At 48.6% G+C, this 18,773-nt stretch overlaps 2 protein-coding genes across 3 annotated transcripts in view; both read left to right on the forward strand.

The window, feature by feature from the left end:
• The window catches only part of LOC145357422 (aldehyde dehydrogenase, dimeric NADP-preferring-like), a 33,614-nt gene extending 32,141 nt beyond the window's left edge, over nt 1–1,473 (forward strand). For both annotated transcript variants that reach the window (XM_080210750.1, XM_080210749.1), the window contains exon 11: nt 894–1,473. The gene's annotated coding sequence lies outside the window, so the exon portion shown is untranslated. The remainder of the gene's footprint in view (nt 1–893) is intronic.
• Nucleotides 1,474–16,208: 14,735 nt separating this feature from the next.
• LOC145357423 (aldehyde dehydrogenase, dimeric NADP-preferring-like) overlaps nt 16,209–18,773 on the forward strand; it is a 32,817-nt gene continuing 30,252 nt past the window's right edge. The window contains exon 1 of the mRNA XM_080210751.1: nt 16,209–16,585. The gene's annotated coding sequence lies outside the window, so the exon portion shown is untranslated. The remainder of the gene's footprint in view (nt 16,586–18,773) is intronic.

Below are 18,773 nucleotides of genomic sequence, written 5' to 3' on the forward strand. Positions count from 1 at the left end.
TGGATGTTTCCATTAGTAGGGAAAACTAGAACCAGAGGAGACAACCTCAGACTAAAGGGATGATTCTTTAAAACAGAGATGAGGAGGAATTTTTTCATCCTGAGAGCGGTGAGTGTGTGGAACTCTTTGCTGCAGAAGGCTGTGGAGGCCAGATCATTGAGTGTCTTTAAGACAGAGATAGATAGGTTCTTGATTAATAAGGGGATCAGGGGTTATGGGGAAAAGGCAGGAGAATGGGGATGAGAAAAATATCAGCCATGATTGAATGGCAGAACAGACTCGATGGGCCGAGTGGCCTAATTCTGCTCCTATGTCCTATCCTTTTGAGGTTAGTGTTCAGCCTTTTGCCCTTGTCCTTCAGGGAGGTTGAGGTTGCCGGTGTGTATTATGTTTGAGGTCTGATATCAAGACGAATGAAAGACCACAAGGTAAATGGAAGAAAACTAACTGGAACTGTTTATTGACACATTGGTTCTCTCACACAGTCTACATAAGGCAGGCAAGGCAAGCTTCAGCAGAAGGGAGCTTGAATCCTGGGTCACCTGACCCATTCCCTTTAATGGGGCAATCCCTTTACATCCGTAATAGTTGTATTAGAATCCTGGGCAGTGCGCTACACTGCGTTCTGTAGCTTGTATGTGCTGCAGATAGCAAAACCCTGGAGACAGAGAGAGTGTCAATCAAATGGATCTCCTTATGGACTAAACATTCCAAGATTTGTTGACGTTCCTGTGTGGCCATCACCATCTCGAACTCCAGGCTGAAGGAGTGACTGCTTGGACAAAATACCCCTCGCGGGAAGCCGAGACATTCTGGGAGTGGAGATGAGATGCTGCTTCCAATTGTAAGAGTTTGGTTAAAGAAAATTCACTCGGATTTTGTTCCTTTTCCAGCTTTGCTGTTTGAAGACCCACGGGGGAGAGAGACAACGTGACGATGCTACAATGACCTCCTGATGAACCTGGGAAGCGATGATGTGAACTGAGCCTCGGAATCCGGGGGTGGGGGTGGGGGGAGGTGAGTGGGAGTTGATGAAAAGCTGTGACCCACAGTGGGTGTGTCCCCAGCACTCGCTACCTCGACCGTATCAAACACCCCAACTCACCACTACACCTTCCCAATCTCAGTTTGATAATCCTCGTGGGAGAGCTAGCACGGGCACAGCCAAGATGGGCTGAATGGCCTTCTATCCTGATAGTTTCTCTGACATTCTTTATCTGATGTTCATCGGGCTTTAATTAATTAACATTGCTATTTATTTTTTGAACATGGTTTTTATTTTTACTGGGGATTAATCACTAATCCATTTGCAATAAATGATACTTCCTGTCACTCTCTCTATAGAGGACAGCTGCTCCTAACTATAGATTAATTAGGGGAATTTCACAGTAATTTCATTGCAGTGTTAATGTAAACCTTAGTTGTGACCAATAAATTAACTTGAACATTTAATAGCCTACACATGCTGCACTCTGTCTCTGGAATTCTCTGCCCATTGAAGTGGTGGAGGCTACCTCGTTGAATATATTTAATTCACGGGTAGATAGGTTTCTGATAGACGAGGGGATTAAGGTTTATGGGGAGAAGCAGGAAAGTGGAACTGATCCACTTCAGATCAGCCATGATCTTGTTGAATGGCGGGGCAGGCTCGAAGGGCTAGATGGCCTACTCCTGCTCCTATTTCTTATGTTCTTATGTACAGAGCAAACTAAACCACGTTCACAATCCTTATTGATAGGTGTATGTGTGTGTGAGAGTGTATTTGTGTGTCTATTAGTGTGTCTGTTTTTGTGTGTGTGTGTGTCAGTGTGTGTCAGAGTGTGTGTCAAAGTGTGTCAGTGTCAGTGTGTGTCTGTGTGCAAGTGTGTGTGTGTGCACGCGTGTGTGTCTAAGTGTGTGTGTGTGACAGTCTGTGTCAGACAGTCCCGTGTGGCCTTTATCCATTCCTCACTGCGCCATCGCTTCCCACAACATAAGGAAGTGAGAACCCACAAGAAATGAAGACTGGAGGAGGAGCTCAGCAGAGTATCGCTATGGGGGTGTAATGTTCCCCATGAGAGAAGGTCAGTGTTTCTATTCCAGCACTCCTGCCTTGACATCTCCCCTCTTCAGAAGTGTTGCGTAGAATATCAGAAACTTTGGCTTGAGTCTCTTCCTCAGGAGTGGTGGAATATTGCTGGAAGAATTGTGTCCAAATCATCATCTCAATTCATTGAACTGCTCAATATTTCTCCTCCTGATCTATCTACTTCTGGAGAGAGAATGTTCCGAGTCTAACAAACTCTCCTGCTTCACAGGGATATATTGGACTCAGAACCTTTCTCCACACTGTTTCCCAGCACTCTCCCTATTTCTATTTCTGATTTCCAGCCCCTGTCGTATTTTGCTTTTATCTAACTCATGGCCTCGTCCTGGCACCCTGAAGTCTTTATAGGATTTATCTTGTCTGATAACTTCCGTTACATCTTCCAATAGTTGGTCTTGATTGGATGTACCTGAGCCCAAACACCAACAGTCACCAGGGTCAGGGGATCTAGCAGGGTAAATGCGTGGGGATATGGGGTAGGGCGTGGTGGGATTGTAGTTGGTGTAGACTCAATGGGCTGAATGGCCGCCTCCGTACGTGGGGATTCTATGAACGGTTGCTAAGGTTAACGCTGAAGCAACAGATCTTCAAATAGTCAAGATCTTCAAATGGCTGTCAGAAGCTGCTAACTCCAGTGGCACAGTGGTTAGCGCTGCTGTCTCACAGCGCCAGGGACCCGGGTTCAATTCCCAGCCACGGGTCACTGACTGTGTGGAGTCTGCACTTTCTCCCCATGTCTGTGTGGGTTTCCTCTGGGTGTTCCGGTTTCCTCCCACATTCCAAAGATATGCAGGTTAGGTGGATTGACCGTGCTAAATTGCCCCTTAGTATCGGGGGACTAGTCAGGGTAAATGCATGGGGATAGGGCCTAGTGCATGGGAATTGTGGCCAGTACAGACTCAGTGGGCCGAATGGCCTCCATCTGCACTGTAGGATTCTATGATAATTCTGAACGTATTGGTTAGGTGGGTTGGCCATGCTAAATTGCCCCGTAGTGTCAAGGGGATTAGCTAGGTAAGTATCTGGGTGGGATTGGGGACAAGGCCTGGATGGGATTGTGGTCAGTGCAGACTCGATGGGCCAAATGGCCGCCTTCTGCGCTGTATGGATTCTATGAACTTCCTGCCTTTAGTGGAGCTTCTATCTGTCACTGAGCTTCAGTGCAACTCAAACAGACATGTTTGGCAAAAGAAAATAATTGTTGACTGCAGTTGTTTCTCCTTCAGGCTGACAGCTCCCTCAGCTGCCGTGTTCAGCATTTCTGGATAGTTGTTTATTTTTATCCCCTGCTGTAATCCGCAAACCACACCACCACATCTCCCGCACCCCACCCCCACCCCACCCCCACCCCACACACACCTTGTCGCGAGACGTGTTACTCGTATCAGACAATTCAAGCTGGGCTCCAGAGACCTGAGCACGAGATCGAGGTGGACACCTCCTCCTGTGCTGTGCTGAGGGAGTGCTGCATTGTTGGCAATGCTGCCTTTCACATGGCTCACTGAACCAGAGTTACGAGGGGTTCCCTCCCCCCTCGCGAGATCCCATGCTGCTGTTCTGAAGGACTAAGGAGTTTCACAACACTAGGTTAAAGTCCAACAGGTTTATTTGGTAGCAAAAGCCACTAGCTTTCAGAGTGCTTGCTGCTTCTTCATCAGGTGAGTAGGAATTCTCTTCACAAACAGGGCATATAAAGACACAAACTCAATTTATAGAATAATGATTGGAATGCGAGTCTTTACAGCTAATCAAGTCTTAAAGGTACAGACAATGTGAATGGAGAGAGCATTAAGCACAGATTAAAGAGATGTGTGCTGTCTCCAGACAGGACAGTGAGTGAGATTTTGCAACCCCAGGCAAGTCATGGGGGTTACAGATAGTGTGACATGAACCCAAGATCCCGGTTGAGGCCGTCCTTGTGTGTGTGGAACTTGGCTATCAGTCTCTGCTCAGCGACTCTGCGCTGCCGTGCGTAGTGAAGGCCGCCTTGGAGAACGTTTACCCGAAGATCAGAGGCCGAATGCCCATGACTGCTTCTGAAGGAGAACCGGGGATTAGCCCTGGTGTCCAGGCCGAGATTTATCCCTCCAATCAACGTCACAGAAATACACTGTTCTCAGCAAACTCTCCCGAGCAGCAGTTTCGTTGCCAGTGTTGTCCTGGATTACAACAGTGACTGCACTGCAGATACTTAGTCGTCTGTAAAAGCACATTGGGAAGTTCTGAAGTGTTTTGTTCTGAGGTAGTCGGGCTCCATTGGGAATAGCTTGCACCCTGGGTCTGTGGATTCTGCCCCCAACACCCCCACAATGAGAATTTAATTTCCTTCTATGGCGAGGTGATGGCCCAGTGGTATTAATGGTCGATTATTAATCCAGAAACTCAGCTAATGCACTGGGGACCCAGGTTCCCAGGGATGGGCAATAAATGTTGGCCAGGCAGTGACGCCCATGTCCCACGAATGAATATAAAAAGATCTACTCTATCTAATCCCTCATTGCCTTTAGACACCTTGACCAGGTATCAACGCAAATGGATACATATTAATGTCCTTTGAATTTCGTCCTTAAAGAGTTGGTGTTGCATTTGTCCTGAAGGCTGTATCATTCTCCTGAGGTTATCAGAGATGCGCTTGCAATGAAGGCGATGGCCTCACTATCAGTCTGCTCAGCCAGGGGGTCCCCCCCCCCAACTTCTTTTTGCTTTGATCCCCCCCCCCTGCCGTGGCTTTTATCCATATTTCACGTGCCATAACAAAAATTGCAAGTATCTTCAAAAAAAAGAAATTAAAACATAGATTTTTTTTACTGGCAGTGAAATGTGGAGGGGGGGAATGGCCCAAATGTGGAGGGGGGGGGGGGGGAAATGGCCCAAGTGTGGAGGGGGGGGGGAATGGCCCAAATGTGGAGGGGGGGGGGGAATGGCCCAAGTGTGGAGGGGGGGGGGGAATGGCCCAAGTGTGGAGGGGGGGGGGAATGGCCCAAATGTGGAGGGGGGGGAATGGCCCAAATGTGGAGGGGGGGGGGGGAATGGCCCAAGTGTGGAGGGGGGGGGGAATGGCCCAAATGTGGAGGGGGGGGGAAATGGCCCAAATGTGGAGGGGGGGGGGGAAATGGCCCAAATGTGGAGGGGGGGGGGGGGAATGGCCCAAGTGTGGAGGGGGGGGGGAATGGCCCAAGTGTGGAGGGGGGGGGGGGAATGGCCCAAATGTGGAGGGGGGGGGAATGGCCCAAGTGTGGAGGGGGGGGGGAATGGCCCAAATGTGGAGGGGGGGGGGGAATGGCCCAAATGTGGAGGGGGGGGGGAATGGCCCAAATGTGGAGGGGGGGGAGGGGGGAAATGGCCCAAATGTGGAGGGGGGGGGGAATGGCCCAAATGTGGAGGGGGGGGGGAATGGCCCAAATGTGGAGGGGGGGGGGGAATGGCCCAAATGTGGAGGGGGGGGGGAATGGCCCAAATGTGGAGGGGGGGGGGGGAATGGCCCAAATGTGGAGGGGGGGGGGGAATGGCCCAAATGTGGAGGGGCAGAATGACCTGTCCCATCCAGCGGAAATGTGGGAACACCACGTTCTGTTCATATTGACTGGGTTCATATTGACAGTGTGCAGCGGACGGGCTATGGAACGATTCCTGCTACACTAGGCTTGGGAATGAGTGACACAGCAGGAAAATGTCCCTGGTATTGGGAGCGGGGGGGGGATGGTATTAGCTATGAGGAGAGGTTGGAGAAACTTGGTTTGTTCTCACTGGGACGACAGAAGTTGGGGGGGGGGGGCGGGGGGGCGGGGGGGCGTGACCTGATAGAAGTCTACGAGATTACGAGGGGCACGGACAGAGTGGAGAGTCAGAAGCTTTTCCCCAGGGTGGAAGAGTCAGTTACTAGAGGGGGGGCACAGGTTTAAGGGGCAAGGTTTTAAAGGAGATTGTAGGAGGTAACATTTTTACACAGAGGGTGGCGGGTATCTGGGACTCGCTGCCGGGGGGAGGGAGTGGAAGCGGATACGGTAGTGATTTTTAAGGGGCGCCTGGACAAATACATGAATGGGATGGGAATAGAGGGATACGGTCCCCGGGAGGGTAGGGGGTTTTAGTTCAGTTGGTCGGTGCAGGCTTGGAGGGCCGAAGGGCCTGTTCCTGTGCTGTAATTTTCTCTGTTCTTTGAGCTCCCGGCTCCCCCACCCCCACCCCCACCCCCACCCCCACCAGCTTTAAGTCTTAAAGTTATAAATAGCGTACCGTACAAACAGCTGCGAGTTTCTAAAGCAGAGTCCCAGACACTGCCACATGTGGCGAATCAATCACAGACCACGGTCCGAATTCAGGCCCTTCATCAGGGGAGAGGTTCTCATTGTGGGAATTTGACGGGGGTTTGGGGGTGGGGTAGGGATAGGGTGGGAGGGGTTAGGTTAGGTGGGGGGGGATGTGGGTTTGTGGGGGCGGGGATTAGGTGGGGGGGTGGGGGTGGATGATGCAGTGATGGTAGGTTAGGTGGGGGGGGGGATGTGGGTTTGTGGGGGTGGGGATTAGGTGGGGGGGTGGGGGTGGATGATGCAGTGATGGTAGGTTAGGTGGAGGGGGGGATGCGGGTTTGTGGGGGTGGGGATTAGGTGGGGGGGTGGGGGTGGATGATGCAGTGATGGTAGGTTAGGTGGGGGGGGGGATGTGGGTTTGTGGGGGTGGGGATTAGGTGGGGGGGTGGGGGTGGATGATGCAGTGATGGTAGGTTAGGTGGGGGGGGGATGCGGGTTTGTGGAGGTGGGGGTGGGTGGTTTGGGGGGGAGGGGTTGAGGGTGGGTGGTGCAGTGTTAACGTCTCCGGATTAGTCAGCACGGAGCCCAGGCCAGCGCTCCGAGACATGGGTTCAAATCCTATCCTTAAATTTGATGAATATATCTGGAATCTGCAGCAATTCTCGGTAACGGCGGATTCCTAAGGGAGTGCATTCATTTCTAATCATTGTAACCAAAGGTACTGGGATGTTGCGGGAGGTGTGGGTGTGTTTGAGAGGGTGGAAACTAACTTTGTAGCCACTGTAAATGTGATTTCTCCTGCGGACAGCAAAAGAAATCCTTCACCTTGATTCAGTCTGCTTCCAACAAGTTATTCCACTGAAATCCAGTTTTGTTAATAACTGAAGTCGCAATTGCTACGACAGCGCGCAACCTGTAGGTCACTGCTGAGGTCAGAGTGCCAGTGGACTCTCCTCTATGGCACAGTGGGTTAGCACTGCTGCCTCACAGCGCCAGGGACCCAGGTTCCATTCCGGCTTCAGGTCACTGTCTGTGTGGAGTCTGCACGTTCTCCCCGTGTCTGCGTGAGTTTCCTCCTTGTGCTCCGGTTTCCTCCCACACTCCAAAGGTGTGCGGGTTAGGCTGATTGGCCGTGCTAAAATTGCCCCTTAGTATCAGGGGAAGTAGCAGGTTAAATGTGTGGGGAATAGGTCCAGGGTGGGATTGTGGTCGGCACAGACTCGAAGGGCCAAATGGCCTCCTTCTGCACACTAGTGATTCTATGATTGAAATCACACTGGGACCGTTCCCGTTACCCGCGGTTATCCTTTGATTTCGGCTGCCAATTACGAGGCAGAACAGCGCCATGTGGAACGACTGCCCTTTAGTTTATGGGGATGGAGTCGGATCCTTTCTAGGCTCCAGCACTGCTCCCTGGAGAAGCCGCTGATAAATTTATTCATGTGGTTGAATGGCCCAGATTCCATTAGCAGCAGCCAAAGTAGTGCATCTGGTGGAAAAATAGAGTCAGTAGGATAAGAAGGGAACAAAACAGAAGAATTGCTTTCCCAATGAATTAACAGTGAACTGAAAACAGCTTCAGAGAAAAGAAACCCAGCAAATTGACCATCTGCCCAGTTTGTTATACAGTAGTATTTTGTCAGCCAGGATCGATAATCTTTTGAGTGCTGGACTGATAACACTTATCTTGCAGCCCATGCATCTTAAGCTGCTAAGCTTCAGAGCTCATTTTGATCGAGAGTAATGGAAATGTGGAGAAGGAACTACACGCAGCAAGCACACACTCTGGGGACCGACACCAGGCAATATAACACATTGACGGGTTGAGATGATGTCCACCTTGTAGCTGGGATCTCAACCCTCAGATTTATTACTGCCAGCGTACACAACTTAGAGAGTGCTGTTATTTATAGCGCGAGGAACAGAGGGAATTCACGGCCCTCCAGTTTTCTCTCCTCACTTTGAGAAGATGCTTCTCCGGGCACTGGCCGTATTCCCGTTGTTGGTGTGTGGGAATCCTGACAATAAGTGTGAGAGCAGGAAGGGTGTGGGGTGGGATATCAGAGTCATAGACACAGCCAAGCTCATACTTAAAACAGACACACACAAGCAGAGCCATACGCACACACACACACACACACACACACATAAACACACGCAAACACACACACGCAAACACACACACACACACATAAACACACACACACACACACAAACACACGCAAACACACACACACACACATAAACACACGCAAACACACACACACAAACACGCACACACACAAACACAAACACATTCACTCACAAACACAAATTCACACACAAACACAAATATACACACAAACACACACACACAAACATGCACACATATGCATACACACACATACATACACATACATACAAAACATACACATACTCATACACACACACCCACCCGCACACACAAGCACCCACACACTCACTCACAAAAACTCTCACACAAACCTACACACTCACTCACTCACTAAAACCCATGCGCACAATTACCTAAAAACACACATGATCAAAGTTCATGCATACAATTACACAAACACTCACTTACACATAATCACTAAAATTCTACCGTCCCGCCCACCATGGAACTGGAACCAGTGAGGGGCGGAGAATGGAAATCATACAATCTCTATAGTGCAAAAGGAGGCCATTCAGCCCATGGAGTCTGCACCAACCACAATCCCACCCAGGCCCTATTCATAGAATCATAGAACCCCACAGTGCAGAAAGAGGCCCTTCGGCCCATCAAGCCTGCACCGAACACAATCCCACCCAGGCTCTATCCCCATATCCCTACATATTATACCCACTAATCCCTCTAACCTACACACCCCTAGGATACTAAGAGGCAATTTCTTAGCATGGCCAATCAACCTAACCTGCACACCTTTGGACTGTGGGAGGAAACCAGAGTACCCGGAGGAAACCCACGCATGGCTGACCCCCTTATTCTAAGACTATGTCCTCTAGTTCTAGACTATCCAGCTTGGGGAAAACGCCCACTCAACATCTACCCAATAAGGAAATCCCAGAATTGTACAGGTCTCATTGAGATCACTTCTCATTCTACTAACTGCCAGAGAGAGTGTAGAATCATAGAACCCCACATATTTACCCTGCTAATCCCCCCTGAAACTAAGGGGCAATTTTGCCAATCCACCTAACCTGCACATCTTCAGACTGTGGGAGGAAACTGGAGCACCTGGAGAAAACTCTCGCAGACACGGGGAGAACGAGCAAACTTCATACAGACAGTGACCCGAGGCAGGAATGGAACCCGGGTCCCTGGCGCTGTGAGGCAGCAGTGCCAACCACTGTGCCACCGTGCCTCCCATTGAGCTCGGGTGGGATCTTACCACCCTTCCCGCCATGGGAATTGGAGTGGGCGAGGGCCAGAGAATGGGAAAGTCCGTTGATCTCAGATGGGATTTTACAGTTTCGGGACAAGCGAGGCCCACCTCAGTATGGGGTCCGGACCTGTGAGGGGAGTGAGAACCCCAGTGTAAGGGTCTTACAACCAAAAGCGAAGATGCTGGAAAATCACAGCAGGTCTGGCAGCATCTGTGAGGAGTGGAAAGAGCTGATGTTTCGAGTCCAGATGACCCTTTATCAAAGCTGAAAGGTATAGAAAGTGGGAGATATTTATACTGCAGGGGGAGGGAATGAAAGGTGAGTCATGGCTGCAGACGCCAGGGGAAAGACTGCTAATGGCAGCCCGTGGAGAAAATAAATGGCCAAACAGCAGAGGAGCTAGAATGAAAATGTTTTGGGGGTGTGGGGGGGGGGGTTGCGGGGTGACTGGGACAGAGGTAAAATTTAGAAAAGAGGAAGCAAAGGGAGAGAAAAGATAAGGGAAGGGAGATAAAGTCGGGGAGGGGAGAAGCAGTGGAGGGGGAAGAAAAATGAAGAAAGGCAATAAAGAAATAAAAGGTACAGAAAGGTAAAAAATTTAAATAAAATACAATGAAAACAAAGGAGTCAAAGTGGAGTCAAGCAAATCATCTGAAGTTGTTGAATTTGATGTTGAGACTGGAAGGCTGTAAGATGCCTAGCTGGAAGGCAAGATGCTCCAGTTTGAGGGAACACCACTGATTACACCACTGCCTGAGCCTTGCAACGTCTCACCCCAAAGCAGCAGCTCCAACACTGCAACATACAGGTTCGTACAGCACTGGGGGGTCAGCTAGACTTTAATACACAGGTGGGAATTGAAACCCTTTGACTGAGAAGGGATGGCATTACTCACCGAGTTAACACGTATCACAACAACATTATTTAAAAGGAGGTTACTATAGAGAGAACATGAGCCTCTCATTATTTCCTCCCCTCCTGTAGGTGTGCTTCGATTCATCATTTCACACATCAAGCTGTACCTGGGCCGTGTTGTCAAGGGAAAAATAAACAGCATTAACAATACCGCAGGGATTGAAGTATTTTCATAAGTTAAACTTTAGCTTCACCTCCTTCACTCAGATAACAGTGTCTTCCTGGCTAGAATCTCACTGACCTATGGACCCAGACTCATATTGATTTGCATCATGGCATTGGGCTGGATTTTATAGCCTCACTCATCCCAAAACCATAAAATCCTACTGTAGGTCAAAGGACATTTCCATCATCCACCTCTCATCTGTTCCAATCTGTGGCGGACAGGGCGGTAAGATTCAGGCCATTATGTTAAAGAGAATCACGTTACTTTCCACACTGTGTCTTTCTGCTCAGACTGACATGTGCAACGTAGATCAGATATGTCCGGAGTATGGTATTGTCCTGCACATTGATCTGCGTGTGATGAAAAGCACTCTGGATGTGATCTAGAACAATTTGGATGTGATCTGGAGCGCCCTGGATGTGATCTGGAGAGCCCTGGATGTGATCTGGAGCGCCCTGGATGTGATCTGGAGCGCCCTGGATGTGATCTGGAGCGCTCTGGATGTGATCTGGAGAGCTCTGGATGTGATCTGGAGAGCTCTGGATGTGATCTGGAGCGCCCTGGATGTGATCTGGAGCGCTTTGGATGTGATCTGGAGAGCTCTGGATGTGATCTAGAACAATTTGGATGTGATCTGGAGCGCTCTGGATGTGATCTGGAGAGCCCTGGATGTGATCTGGAGCGCTCTGGGCGTGATCTGGAGCGCTTTGGATGTGGAGCAGGGAAAGTGGATCAATCTGGAGCACTGGCGTGGGCCTTTCGAAATACTTTTGATTGGGTTCCACTTTGACAATTGATGAATTGGTAAAAAGAGTGATGATAACTGAAAGCTTGACAGGTTGAACAGAACCTTCCCAGAGCATGGCCATAGGTTCCTCACCAGAGAGACAGAGAGAGAGAGACATTGGGAGAGGGAAGGTTCACGCCAACCATGTGGTGTGCGCTGTTGTATAATAAGTTTTGTTTTGAGAATACACCTCCTTTAGGCTGTGTTTCCAAGGCCAGGGCGGGGGTCAGGGGGTATATGAATCCATGAATTGAATTAGGATTGGCTTTCTTTTTATTAATTTGTGGGACATGGGCATCGCTGGCATTTATTACCCATCCCTAGCTGCCCTTGAACTGAGTGGCTTGCTAGGCCATTTCAGAGGGCAGTTGAGAGTCAGCCACATTGCTGTGGCTCTGGAGTCACGTGTAGGCCAGACCGAGTAAGGACGGCAGATTTCCTTCCCTAAAGGACATTAGTGAACCAGATGGGTTTCTCTGACAACCGACAATGGTTTCATGGTCATCAGTAGATTCTTAATTCCAGATATTTTTTATTGAATTCAAGTTCCACTATCTGCCTTGGAGGGGCTCAAACCCGGGTCTCCAGAACGTTAGCTGGGTTTCTGGATTAATGGTCCAGCCATTGCCTAGTCTATTGTTTTTATAACTTGTTTCGTACTGTAAAATAGCAATACAGGCCAACATGCTGGGCAGTGTACAGATTTACCTAGGACTAATTGGGGAGGCAGTGGTGGAGTGGTATTGTCACTGGACTAGTAATCCAGATACCCAGGGCAATGCTCTAGGGACCCAGGTTTGAATCCCACCACGGCAGATGATGGAATTTGAATTCAATAAGAACCTGGGATTAAAAGTCTGATGATGAGTATGAAACCATTGTCGATTGGTATAAAAATCCATCTGGTTTATTACTGTCCTTTAGGGAAGGAAATCTGCCATCCTTACCCGGTCTGGCCTACATGTAATTCCAGAGCTCCAGCAATGTGGTTGACTCTCAACTCCCTTCAGGAGTGGGCAATAAGTGCTGGCCAGCCAGCGACACCCACATCCCATGAATGAATAAAAGTATCCCATGGACTATATATAGAACATAGAATGTAGAACATTACAGTGCAGTACAGGCCCTTCGGCCCTCGATGTTGCACTGACTTGTGAAACCAATCTTATATACATATCGCTAATTTCTAACATTTAAAAATTGGACAATAACCCTTTATAAAGTGACTGAAGGGACCCTAAACAAAAGGGATTATTTGGCAGCATTGCAGAAAGTTATGCCTCGTTAACTCTGAAGAGACACTAATGACCCCTGTGGGTTGAAGAGACCAGGCTCAAAGGGACCTTTGTGGTCAGGTGCATTGACCTGAACAGGCGCCAGAATGTGGTGACTAGGGGAATTTCACAGTAACTTCATTGCAGTGTTAATGTAAGCCTTACTTGTGACTAATAAATAAACTTTAATATTTTATCTTACAAAGGCCATCTACACTCCACAAGACCCGGCCAACTGGAGCTGATTTGTCTTGTCGGGCATAGGAAACTGCAACCTCCCATCAGCAACCCAGTCAAAGTCGAAGCGGAGAGGTGGGAGTCATACAACTTGATGCCACATTCCGGCGCCTGTTCAGGTCAATGCACCTGACCACAAAGGTCCCTTTGAGCCTGGTCTCTTCAACCCACAGGGGTCATTAGTGTCTCTTCAGAGTTAACGAGGCATAACTTTCTGCAATGCTGCCAAATAATCCCTTTTGTTTAGGGTCCCTTCAGTCATTTTACAAAGGGTTATTGTCCAAATTTTAAATGTTAGAAATTAGCGATATATATATAAGATTGGTTTCACAAGTCAGTGCAACATTGAGGGCCGAAGGGCCTGTACTGCGCCGTGATGTTCTACATTCTATGTTCTATATATAGTCCATTCCCCATTCCCCCCATCCCCACCAGCTGGTGGAAATTGCCTTGTGGAGTTGCAAAGCCTCAGCCTGTTTCCTTTCCATCAAACAGCGCAGAAAGGGAGCCCTGACCAGGTTTGAATATTCTTTCTCCCCATCTTCACAATCTCTACTGGAATTTCTGAACCATTGCCTATAAGATGGATTGATTTCCGCATGCCTGTCTCATCACAGACACGTGAAAAGGGAGTTATCTAGTTTACAATCTGCTGACGCCTGCAAAGGAATTCACTGTACTTTGATCCTGGATTCTGGACATGTGAAACAATAATTACTTTCTCACAGTCTTTGCCCTGTGAATCTTTTTCTTTCTCCCTCTCCTTTATTGAATGATTTGATTTGATTTATTATTGGTAGATAGTGAAAAGTATAGTTTCTTGCACGCTATACAGATAAAGCATAACCATACGTAGAGAAGGAAACGCAGAATGTAGTGTTACAGTCATAGCTAAGGTGTAGAGAAAGATCAGCTTATTGCGATGTAGGTCCATTTAAAAGTCTGATGGTAAAAATAAAGAAACTGTTCTTGCGCAGGAAGCTATGTAGCAATCCTACTGCCATGTTTAATTGTGAGCAAATAAACTCTCTGAAATTGCCGCAGGGTTTTTAATAGAAATTGGGTCACACTGAACCTGTGGGGCTGGGAAGTGTGCCAGGACTTAAAAGAGGAAATCAAAAGGGTGGCAGTGCTGCCTCACAGCGCCAGGGACCTGGGTTCAATTCTGACCTTGGTCACTACCCGTGTAGAGTCTGCACATTCTCCCCGTGTCTGTGTGGGTTTCTTCCAGTTGCTTCGGTTTCCTCCCACACTCCAAAGGTGTGCGGGTTAGGTTGGTTGGCCGTGCAAAATTGCTCCTTAGTGTTGGGGATTAGCAAGGTAAATATGTAGGGATACAGGGATAGAGCATGGGGGATTGTGGTTGGCACAGTAAGAAGTCACACAACACAAGGTTAAAGTCCAACAGGTTTATTTGATAGTAAACGGCACAAGCTTTTGGAACATGCTGTTCCTTCACCAGGTGAGTGGAGAGTTCTGTTCAGAGACAGGGCATATAGAGGCACACACAGTTTACAGAATACTGATTAGAATGTGAATCTTTACAGCTAATCAAGTCTTAAAGGTGCAGACAATGAGTGGAGATAGCATTAAGCATAGGTTAAAGAGATGTGCATTGTCTCCAGACAGGACAGTAAGTGAGATGTTGCAAGCCCCAGCAAGTCGTGGGGGTTACAGATAGTGTGACATGAACCCAAGATACCAGTTGAGGCCGTCCTCATGTGTGCGGAACTTGGCTATCAGTCTCTGCTCAGCGAGTCTGTGCTGTCGTGTGTCGTGAAGACCGCCTTGGGGAACGTTTACCCGAAGATCAGAGCCGAATGCCCGTGACCGCTTCCGAAGGAGAACAGGGAATTAGCCGTGATGTCCAGGCCAAGATTTATCCCTCCAATCAACATCACAGAAAGGCACTGTTCTCAGCACTGTTTGCACTGTTCATTCATCCGTTGTTGTAGTGTCTGCATGCAGCACCACTCGACAATCACCAGGCAAGACTGTTCCCTTCCTGTTGGTGAACACTTCAGTGGTCACGGGCATTCGGCCTCTGAGCTTTGGGTAAGCATTCTCCAAGGCGGCCTTCATGACACACGACAGCGCAGAATCGCTGAGCAGAAACTGATAACCAAGTTCCGCACACATGAGGACGGCCTCAACCGGGATCTTGGGTTCATGTCACACTATCTGTAACCCCCACGACTTGCTGGGGCTTGCAACATCTCACTTACTGTCCTGTCTGGAGACAATACACATCTCTTTAACCTGTGCTTAATGCTATCTCCACTCATTGTCTGCACCTTTAAGACTTGATTAGCTGTAAAGACTCACATTCTAATCAGTATTCTGTAAACTGTGTGTGCCTTTATGTGCCCTGTTTCTGAACAGAACTCTCCACTCACCTGGTGAAGGAACAGCATGTTCCAAAAGCTTGTGGATTTACTATCAAATAAACCTGTTGGTTTTTAACTTGGTGTTGTGAGACTTCTTACTGTGTTTACCCCAGTCCAACGCCAGCATCTCCACATCAGGATTATGGTTGGTGCAGACACGATGGGCCGAATGGCCTTCGTCTGCACTGTAGGGATTCTATTCTATGAAAATCAAATCACCTTCCAGTTTACAGACAGGTGATGAGAGGTGGGGATTAGGAGGGAGTTGGAGAATTGGAATGATTTGGGGAATAGAATTGAAAGGAATAGACTGAGTGGGGGATTAGGATTAGAAGTGAGTTGGAGATTAGGAGTGAGTTGGAGAATTGGAATGATTTGGGGAATAGAATTGGAAGGAATAGACTGAGTGGGGGATTAGGATTAGAAGTGAGTTAGGGATTAGGAGTGAGTTGGAGAATTGGAATGATTTGGGGAATAGGATTGGAAGGAATAGACTGAGTGGGGGATTAGGATTAGAAGTGAGTTGGGGATTAGGAGTGAGTTGGAGAATTGGAATGATTTGGGTTTTAGGAGTGGATTAGGGGATTAGGAATTGGGGAACAGTTTCACAGCACTGACAATGCAGCAATTATAGATACACCAGGCAGGAAGATGAAGTCATTCTTTGTATGAGCTAAATACAGAGAGCTACCAAATCAGGAATCTGTCACATTGTGGTTAACCGTCTCACTCTTACTCGGCATGTCCCTGCTGTTAAAAAGGACTGTAACTGAGGAATGGAGGCAACGTGGCAAAGGAGTGGGAGTGGAAACAGAAGCTTTGGAACAGGAACCCGAACCAAATCAACGTGATCGCATTTTGACTCGGCGGTTGGCTTGTCCCTTTCCGGCCACCGGTATTCTGCAGTTTCCTCTTCGGGCAGCCGACGAGATATAAACAGCGAGGAAATAGCCGGGGTTATTGGTGAGCGCAAGGAGCGGAGCCCGGAGTGGCAGCGGTGCCAGCTGGGGGAGTGAGCGCTGCAAAGGGAGCCCCAGAGACACTGCTCTGTCTGTCTGTCTGTCTCACTCAGCAAGTTCTGCTGTTCCTTTCCAGCAGTGTAAGTGGCCTCTCTCTCTCTCTCTCTCTGTCAATCCAGCCGCAGTCTCTAATCGTTGCCATCTGATAACCTGCCTTGGGAGAAGGTGTCTGTTGCCTGGAATCCTTCACTAAGAACTTGTCCTCGCTTCATCCTAACAGCGCAAAAGAAAAAACGTCCAGGTTGCAATCTTTTTCTCTCTTGGAGGGGCAAAGCAAATTACTGCGGGTGCTGGAATCTGAAACCCAAGAGAAATACGCTGGAAAATCTCCGCAGCCATCTGTAAGGAGCTGACGTTTTGAGTCCAGATCACCACCCCCTTTTGTCAAAGCTTTGAGATCACAGGTGCTGTCAGACCCTGCTGAGATTTTTCAGTCTGGCTTCAATAGATTCTGACCCAATCAAACCCAACTCAATCTAACACCATGCAGCCCAGGTGGGGAATGATTTCCAGTCTCCCCTTGCCACAGGAGTTGGAGCAAATGTCCATTCAAAGGTCTGTTGATCTCGGGTGGGATTTTCCAGTGTTTGGGAGGGGTGAGCATAGCCAGAAAAATCCCACCGCTGGTATTTCACTCCCTTCAGCAGATGTTGTTTTTTCTCTTGTTCCCTCCGACGCAGTGGATTAATTATTTCATTTTGTTCCAGTCAAGTGCTCTGATAATGATGTGGAGATGCCTGTGTTGGACTGGGGTAAACACAGTGAGAAGTCGCACAACACCAGCTTAAAATCCAACAGATTTATTTGGTAGCAAACACTTGAGTGACTCTGAATGATAAGGCAAACTTCAATAATAATGTGTTTTGCATCGTGCTGTTTGCCATTAGTGGCTTTAACTATTGTGAAATCATCATTGCCAGACAGGAAGTAAAGTTTATTTATTAGTCCACAGGTAAGTACATTAACGCTGCAGTGAAGTTCCTGTGACATTCCCTGAATCGCCGCATTATGGCACCTGTTTGGATCAGTGCACCTAACCAGTACGTCTTTCAGACTGCGGGAGGAAACCCACACTGACATGGGGAGAATGTGTAAACTCCACACAGTCATCCAAGCCAGGAATAAGAACATAAGAACATAAGAAATAGGAGCAGGAGTAGGCCACCTAGCCCCGCCATTCAATAAGATCATGGCTGATCTGAAGTGGATCAGTTCCACTTTCCCGCTTTCTCCCCATAACCCTTAATTCCCCTGTCTATCAGAAACCTATCTACCCGTGACTTAAATATATTTAGCAAGGTAGCCTCCACCAGTTCAATGGTGGATCTACCTTGCATTAAGTCTCTCTGCACCCTCGCCATGACTGTAACACTACATTCTGCACTCTATCCTTTCCTTCTCTATGAATGGTATGAGATAGAGAATTGAGCCTGGGTTCCTGGTGCTGTGGGACAGCAGTGCTACCATGCTGCCCCGAAATAGAAAATTCAGGAGGTAATGTGAGAGGAATGAGTGTGATTACATCATGAATGTTGCTTCAAGTGAATGTCCTATGCTCACAACCCTGAGCCATGTGACAACAAGATGCATTTTTTTTTGGGGTGTGGTGGGGGGACATGGGGGTGTTGATGAGGTGTTGGTTTTGCCACCTCCAGAGACGCAATGCTTTTCAGGATAAGAATGATGGGCTACTGAGACAGCTTCTTCTCTGGAAGATGGGGATGCCTGGAAAGCTGATCCTGATGGGAATTTGAGATCTAGGCCAGGATTCTTCCAAAGAAATTTGAAGTCCCCAACGTGTGGGAAAATGGGAGGAAATCCCGCTAGTTTTTTTGTTTATAAAAATGTGATTTCCAAAATGAATCTCCCACACTTCGTGATGCACAGAGTGATTCGTTGTGGAAACCTGGGGGTGGGGCCTCTTCCTGCCCGAGAGGCCAGCAGTGGAGCACTGAGTGGGCCACTGCGCGTGCGCCGATCTCAGAGTGGAAACCAGTGCGTGAGGAGTGCCCATCTCACATCATTGCTGGTCTCCTGATCGCTGACTTTCAAATCACCACTACGCCCCCCCCCCCCCCCCCCCCCCCCCCCCCCCCACCTCAATCCTACCTTGGACCTCGCTGGGCCATCCCTGAAGTCCTATTCTATTCCTGCCTGACCACATCCCACCCTCCACCCAGACAGTCCTGATTTCCCAGCTGCAATTGCCCTCCATCCCTCCCTTCACCACTGATCCCAACGCAGAGAACAGCAGGTTCCCCCAATGGG

Source organism: Carcharhinus amblyrhynchos, chromosome 23, assembly GCF_965287045.1.
Source record: "Carcharhinus amblyrhynchos chromosome 23, sCarAmb.v2.hapA, whole genome shotgun sequence".
Lineage (NCBI taxonomy): Eukaryota > Metazoa > Chordata > Chondrichthyes > Carcharhiniformes > Carcharhinidae > Carcharhinus > Carcharhinus amblyrhynchos.